Source organism: Electrona antarctica (genome assembly GCF_951216825.1).
Source record: "Electrona antarctica genome assembly, chromosome: 3".
Lineage (NCBI taxonomy): Eukaryota > Metazoa > Chordata > Actinopteri > Myctophiformes > Myctophidae > Electrona > Electrona antarctica.
This window is the reverse complement of record NC_136808.1, coordinates 16,156,704-16,165,666: the sequence shown is the minus strand read 5'-3', so window position 1 is coordinate 16,165,666 and position 8,963 is coordinate 16,156,704.

The window sequence follows — 8,963 nt, the reverse complement described above, 5'->3', positions numbered from 1 at the left end:
AGCTCTATTGACTGAGCTACCCGGCCACACTTAACATTAATGGCAAAAAGCAGCACAATATGTACAATTTGTTGTTAAAATATGAAATAATCCATCCCTTGCTTAAAATTAAATTGTCAATAAAAGTCAAAATATTGGACCGTAGTGTCCACTGACCTTATGCTTACTGTAGTCAATATGCTCCACTGGGCTTTAGCTTTATATAACATGCAAGTTATTATATAACAGTAACAGCAGTTTGGCCCATACCTAACAGCCCATAACACGGTGAGTCACAGAGATGTACAGAAAGGACAGACCCCTGCTGAGTGTGGCCTTAATGTGCCACTGAGGCAGTTCTGAATAAAACAGTGTAACATAAGGATTATAAATGTCAGTCAGTTCTGACTTGAGGCTATTAAATTATTGTAGATGTTTGAGGTGGACTTAAGAATGGCAGAATTGCACAAATGTTTAAAATCTAGCTATATCTTTCTTACAATAATTTATAATAAATTGTAGGCACATATAATATCTATGAATATATTGAATAATAATGTTGGTATCCCCAGCTGTCTCTATTGTACTTGTACCCTATTCTGTAGTCTATGTTGCATCCCTTATCCTTATCTCTCACTTGACTCTTTCCCTGCTTAAAGCTACCATCTGATTTCTGCATCCACCCCATCACTCAACTGATTGACAATTATGTGTTCTGTCAGACAAGACACATGAGTGGCTGTATAATGGCCCACAACTGGCCCTTCAAAAGCACTCAGCTCGAGCTTGGCCTGGCATGTCTGAATGCCACCAGAAGCTCTGCATTTTACCTGGTACCATATTGACCTATGTGGACATTGGTGTTTGTAGTGAGAAACAACAATTTACCATATACGTCCAGGCAGAGGATTCGAGGAACACCACTGACTGCAGCGACAGCAGCAGGTAAGGCTCTCAACACATTTAAATGCTAATGTTATGCCGTTCTTCACAGGAATTCGATGGCTAATAAGCTAGCTTGCTGAATTTTCTGGGCATAAGTACCAGTGACATAAGTGAGGAGGGCAGCCGAGTCATCCTGTTACCCGCAACCCAGCAGGAGGGCTGGAAATGAATGGGAAGATCAGGTTTATGCATCAACACACTTGCATTCATTGCTCGCACATAGACCTGACAATTAATAACAAATAAAAACAGCAAAACAAGCCAATTATTGATGAAGCATTCCTAAAAAACTGGTGATTTTAGATTATCACACAAATGTTGCTCCTGTTCTGCAGCACCATGAACCATGAACAGAGCAACATACAAACAGCAGACAAAGACATCGGGCTCTATCTTGCGCCACCCTTATCCCTTATCCCTAAACTTATTTCCCATTTTTTTACTATTTTGAAAAACATTTAAAAATAGTTCAACTAACCGATCTACATCGAGACATTGTGAGCTTGTAGATCGGCTATTTGAACTATTTTAAAAGGTTTTTTTAAACAGTAAAAAATGGCAAATAAGTTTAGGGATAAGGATTAAGGGGTGGCGCAAGGTATGGCCCTCCCTCTGCTAAACAGCTCACACAAACAGCTGGCTGTTCATTCAGTTACACAAAACGGGTACAGGCTTTAGTTTAGACATACTATTGGTCCGACTGTCATTAGACCGACAACCTACGTACCTCAAACCCTAACGAACCCTAACCGCAAGCACGGAGCAGCGCATGTCCGACTGCATGTCCGACCGTTGTTTCCGCATGTCGGTTCGTTGGTGTGTCTAATCTGTGTGTGCATCCCAACAAAACAGATGTCACATGAAAAAACTAAAAATCAGACCCGTCTGAACTGAGTGGTGCTTTGTGTGTGTGTGTGGTTCTGTGCCAAGTTGTCCAGGTAGCCACATGTCCCTAGGTGCCCAGTTGTCCAGGTACAGTGTGTGTGTGGACCTTATGAATACTGGGCGACCAGTCACGTCAGACTATTGGCATGTCCAGAAATTGGCATGGCGGACTATTTGGGTGCTGGAACTGTACCGCCTCTCATCATGCACCTGTGCACAGTGTGAAGATCAACAGCACCACTTTGTCACCTGTTGGTACCCTAAACCGAATCCATTCCCTATCCCTATGCCCCATATAGTGCACTACTTTGGGGTTCCGCCATTTTGTTTCAGTGTCCGGATGTGTAGTGAGCAATTTTGCACCCTAATGTAGTGGACTGAAGTATCCCACAATGCACCGGGAATTGTAGGGACCATCCGATGGTCACTGCATTGCCGCAGCGAAGCAAATCTACCCCATAATGCATTGCGCAAGCTCGCTCTTGAGCACACATGCACGCGTTTGCGCATGTGCACTGCTTCTGCATGCATGTACTCCAACTCAGATGAGGCAGACGTTGAACCGGCGAAAGAAATCAACACGTACAAATGTACATTTTAAACGTTTGTTTCCCCCTCTCTTTTCTTCCCTGGCGCATCTCGAAGCTGAAGATCTCGAGACAAATGATCTGTGCATTTATTTGCAATTGTTTTGATTTGATTTGATTTATAATAAAGCAAGTGTATTCATTTGCAATAGTATTACTAATCTGATGCAGCGGTGGCCGAACGGATTGCGGAGTGGTCTTGATACCGGAAGGTCGCCAGTTCGAATCAGCGGTCCGACAGGTTAAAATTACCACCGCTGAAGTGCCCTTGAACAAGGCATTGAACCACTACGATGAAATGTTCTATGAGCAGGGCCTGGCTGGAAACAAGTTCTTGAGCTTAGCCCAGATACCCTGGGTAAATATAGTAATCATTTCATTTAATTTCATGCATTGTATCACTAGGACAGGAATCAGTTGCTGTATAGATTAGAACATATTTGCGAGAATAACCTATTTTATCACAAACGTAGGCTACCTGCATGTGAGACAAATTAATTGTGTCACCAACATTTATTTATTATTCATTAATTCCTGCCATGAATAAAAAAAACTATTATTTAACATTATTATTTCATTGAATTGCGATAAATACATAAAAACCTAAGGCCTATAGAAATGTATTGGGCTGCTTTTTCTGTTAACACCAATTGAAGTTCCGTACGCCTACAAAACAAAATCACAAAACATCACACCAAAAAGCCAACAGTAAGAATTCAGAAAATGTGATGGATTTCACAAATTGATGAGTTATTGACCCACTGCATCCAAATGTTTTGCACACACGAGAGATGCAGAGCCTGTCAAGCCTCTGCATCTATCGCAGATCTGTTCACACCCCATCCAGTCACCTACTCTAGTCTATATCGATTCCCTGTAGGTGCACAACATCACTGATGCCTTTATATAGAATGGCAGGGGACTCTGGAGACTCATTCCTACCACTCAACATGCTTTTGAGGGCTGTAAGAGTTGATGTAGACATGAGGAGAGTGACATTAGAGGAGAGCTCCCCTTTTCTCATGCACGCACGCACGCACGCGCACAAACGCACGCGCACGCACACACGCAGTCGCACACGCACAGCCGCACACACACACACACACACACACACACACACACACACACACACACACACACACACACACACACACACACACACACACACACACACACACACACACACACACTCTCACCTCCAGAGCCATATGCTTAAGAGTTCTCAACTGAAAGATTATTCACATGTATCCTTTTAGATTTAGAAGGTAAATACCAAAATATATCACCAGAAACTATACTGCACCATACCATAACTATCAACAAATATGGATCTCATTTGGGCTTCCCAGCCTGCATTCCAGCTTGCTCACCAGTCAATCAGGCTTGGGTTTGTAGGCCTCCGGCCTGTCAGTCCAGCACCAGCCGGCCTACGCTGACATGGCTTCGGCCCAAGGGGGCGTCATCGCCATGGCTTCCAACACCACCATTGCTCCCAGCTGCCACGTGCCATGTCACGTCCGACCAACATTACTGTCTGTGTGATGATCCATGCTGGGACTTACTTATCCACTTGCTGTTAAAACGTTAATATAAAAGGTCAAATGCAATGACGTGACATGATATACAAGCATCTCTCCTTTCAGTGGCATCACGCCATCTGCTGGGCCATTTGTGCCATATCTATGATTTGTCATGTACACATGTTTCTTTCCTTCCAGGGAGCAACATGGAGTCCACCGTAGCGTCCTAATAGTCCTTGAACGAGAGGAGGAAGTAAAGCTGCGTCGCTGCCGGTCGCTGCCACTCAAGTGACTACTGGCCAATCAAATCACGTCTTTTTTTCCGGGATCTTCCGTTTAGAAGAAGAGGGAGTCGCGCCTCTGATTGGCCTACCGAACGTCCCCCTTCCGTTATTCTGTTTTGCCTCCGCTATGCTTCGCAAGGAATCTCGGGAAAGATTGCCAATATCGCCTCCATGTTCCTTCCATTGCGATAGACGCCCCAGAGCCGGAAGAGGCGTCTACGTTTATATGCCTATGGTCAAGTACTGTGATCAGCCTAGTTTCCACCTTGTCCTGTTAGTTCCCCAGCCTATCCCAGTGTTGATTATAAGTTATTTCACCTGTACCCTGTTATCCCTGTGTGTATGTAATATACTCCCCTGTTTTTTCAGTTCCTTGTGAGATCTTTGTTGGATTGTCATAGTAAGTGTTCTGTTCCATTTTGAGTCTTTGATAATACATTTGAGCTCCTCTGCCTCTCTGTCCTAGCCTGGATCCAGCCCAAAGACCCCGCCCAGGCTATCTCTGTCCTGCATTTGGGTCCTACCCTCTTGACTCACCGTGAGTCACGTGCACCTAGAGAATTAGAAAAGTGGGGGTGGGGTTCTTCCATGGCCTACTGAGAGTGAATGCAAGGTTTCAGACTGATCAGTCCAGGCTCCAGCGGCTCACAGACAGACTCACAGACAGGGGCGAAAACATAATCCCTGCCCCTGGCCATTCTGGGCTGGCGGAGATAATGAGAGCTGCTGAATCTGTAGTCAGTCAGTGAAACGATTATCCTCACAACGCTGCCTCGCTTTGGATGTTTATCAAGTTCATGTGGGTTGGAATTGGAAACTATTTTCCCTTAGGATGAATAGCCATTGGCCTTCCGTTTGTTAACTAGTTAAACAGGTGAAACCAAGCATGGGCAAGCTCATTCCCCACTGCGTCCCTTTGCCTCTTCCATTAGAGTCCAATTTAGAATCCTCCTGCTGCTGCAGCATGAATAAGACCTCAGCAGGCTGCAGGGATACTGTCTGTCCTTCAGCACAGGGTGGCATGCATAAAACCCCAGCCTCCTTTATGTGGCTGAGGTGAAGGAAAGAAAAGATGGGAAAGACAAGGGGACACAGTGAAGGGACGTAGAGAAGGACCAAAAAACGAAAGAGGATCTAAAATGAGAGGGAGAGAAAATGTCACATGGGCACCTCGGCTTGAGGTGTGTCTCCACTCTCCATAGAGCAGAACAGTCCACGGGATGGTCCATCCTCCATGGCCTTATACCTTCCCATCATAGGCCCCTGGGGGCTCCTCAGTTTCCCTATAACCATGCATCACTCTCCTCTGTCTGTCTGCCTGGCCTCATCCTCTATTACAACCTTGGTCATCACTCTCGGCCACATATTGTTCTCTCTCCCCTATTTCCAAGGCCCATACTTCCCACCTATGGAATTATGCCAAACGTCATACCGTAACATAGTTTCAGTTTTCAGTTAGGTTAGCAAAACCCTGGTATATTCCCTTGTGTTCTTCTGTGTGTGCCCCTTCTGCTTCTTTTTACACTATCGTACTGTCTGTCTTTGCCGTTGTACTCCCCTTAAATAGATCATCCAGAGGCCTATACGTTAACAGCAGCAGGCCACCAATTCGATTCACTGTTAAAAGGGTTTAGTTGTGTCTTGAATAATTCGTGTGGTTTGGGCTTTAGAGATATCAACAAGCATGCCGTGTAAACATAATGCCAACATATGGGGTTACCGTGATCTTACTGATAAGTGGAACATTTAAAACCTTGTATGATTTAATGTACTGTAGTGAGTCTATAGGGATTTAAGATGAAAATCAGTGAGTCAGGACTGATGACACACGTATCTGCCTGTTCCCTGCTCCCACTCAACAATACACTAACAGACCGACAGACCGACCGACAGACAGACAGACATGAGGCCTGCCACTACTGTCCTTTTCTATGGCTACTACTGGAACAGAGTGGTACTCAGCAGACAATGAGCAACACAACACAGTCACAAATGACGGATCCATCGGATATAGACATTTGTGCCATCAGTTCACAAATACTAAGAGAACACGTCACTTACAGAATTAATATATAATAATGTAAACAGGTGTGATGGTGTGGAACATTAGTTACAGTCTTGCATAAGTTGGCCAGGAGGAGGCAGTTTAGAAACCAGGATTACTGCATGTTTTTTGTGAGGGTATACCTACTCTAGGGCTAGGAGACATGGGGAGAACATGCAAACTCCACACAGAAAGGCCCTTTCGCCAACCCCACCTCAGGTATGGGCACTGATGATGCGGAGGAGAGAACACGCCCCCAGCGGGAATCGAACCCAGGACCTTCTATCTTACTTTCTTCTGCTGTGTCTTTAAAATCATAGTGAACCAACAGTGCAACGCCCCGAGCTGGAATCAAACACGGCACGATTTTGATATAATCTTACGTTACACAGTATGACTTTAATTATTTTTTGCTATTGTTGCTACAATGTTGGCGAGCCAAAACCAAACAATTTTACTCTTGTTTATCAGTATAGGAGATGTAATGAAAATCTCACACACTCTCAAACCCTCAAATAATTTGCATCAATATGAGGGAATTAGATGTATTTTATAATTTCACAATAAAAAAAATCGACATTGGGGTTCAATGGCATTGAATCCATGGACACATATTTTGTGAACTCATCATTACTCATACCAGGGTTAGTCAAGATGACATCACATCAGTATAATTTCCACAGCTCAATGAGACTGGTGTTCATTAAAAAGAATGATGCATGTAATGAAAGTATTATCATTAAAAAGGTGTCTATGTGAATGTCTGTGTATGCCCTATCCATGAAACACACCATGGGCCCGTTTTAGCATAGTTATCTACTAGCCGCATATAATATATACCATTGCCATGGACAAGAAACCTCCTCAAATTGTTACACAACATAGGCTACAATACAACATTTCGTGCTCTCCGAGCGAGTTCGAACCAGAGCAGCTGTAGGCAAACCTCGCCAACATTTATAGTAGGGACTCATTTCAGCTCCATATGACCGCATCAGTGATGCTGTGGTGGTTGGATCAGCATCAGTCAGTTGCCTTGAAAGCATCATCTGAGCAGAACGGGCTTCATCTGGTGGTGGTGGTAACTGTTATATAAAAATGTTAAAGCGATATCTTACCTAGAGAAGCACATATGCTGATCAAGTCACGTCCTTCCAATTTTTCAGATGACGCTGTCGCTGTTTATCATGCTGCTGATGATGATACGGTTTCGCGCATCACTCCCTCTGCATCTCGTCGAGGGAGAGCTGGCCGAATGAATACCCAGGAATCTGAACACGCACAGTAGAGAGCAGAGAGAAGGGCCGCCCCGGAACGTGTATAATAAAGCCCCTACTGCAGTTGTCTGATAAAGGCCAACTGTGGACTGGCTGGAAACAGAAGTGTAAACCCCACCCGAGTGACCCGATCAATGTAGTTTATATAGGGCTGACCCGACCCTCTGCCATGAAAGACGGACTATCGTGGTTGTTCATTAGGCATAGGGGCCTGGGCTGGGCTACATTAGATTTCTCTCTGTAACCATGGGGGTATTAAACCTGTAGTCTATGTTGCAACACTATGTGCGCCTGTATTTCTGTAAGATTCAATCTGGCACAGTCACTCACATTATCCATAAAAATCCTAAAAATCACACCCGTGTGAAGTGAGGGGCGCTCTTATCATCTTAACATTAAACCTGTATATAGCCCCTCAAAAATATTATATAATATAAAATATTACCTAACATTATATTAAATATATATATCCCTTGATTAAACAGCTGTCTAGATAGCCTAACCTGTGATATCATATTGACATATAGGCCTAGCCTATGACTTCGACACAACATATATTTATATAATTCATGAGTTTCAAATGTAGTGTAGTGTAATGTACACCAAACAGGTGTTGCAAACCAAATTAATTAGTTCTACGCCAATCAGACTGTTCAGACAAATTGAAACACCTGCATGTTGGTTCCCAACATGGTAGGTGTAGGACTAGTTTGAAACTCATGAATATAAATGTATAGATCATTGCTTAGTTTATATGCTGCTGATTACATTATTTGATAGATAAAAAAATATATATAACAGTGACAAAATTAAAATCCATAGGCTAGATCTTAACTGATAAATGCCTAACTTCACGTCACCATACTTTCCAGGAAATGCCTAATATGAATAGAAGGATATACTGCAGCCTCAACTCACCTCTGTGCTACATTAAAAGGCAGTAAAATATTCAGTTCACTTGAATTGTGACACACTGAGAATGTCAGTCCTGTGTCACAATACTCATGAGGCCTAGTAGTGAAATTGTACACTTCAATTGTACAAATTATGTAAAAACAAAACAAAAACATTCTGGTATATTTTTCAGTTTGATATTTTCATTGGCTAATAAAAGGTAAGTTAGGCTTCTGTAGAACTTTATTGATCTCTGCAGGGAAATTTGGCAGTGGCAAAACTATGGATTCATTGCACATGGAATGTGCCTTGCTGTGCTTGGCTAATACTCATCTATTTATCTTACAGAACTGTAGAAAGAGACTGCAGTGAACAAATAATGGCCAAGTTGATGTTGCAGTCAGCTTGTCTGTCAAATGTAATTTTGAATAATGCTGAAGGCTGTGGATTGATTATGGCAATTAAGAGTGTTCCACATTGCTATTTTTGCTCAGTCAAATTCATAGCAGCCTGGAGAACAAGGTAGAGGTGATAGCAGCACCCTGCAT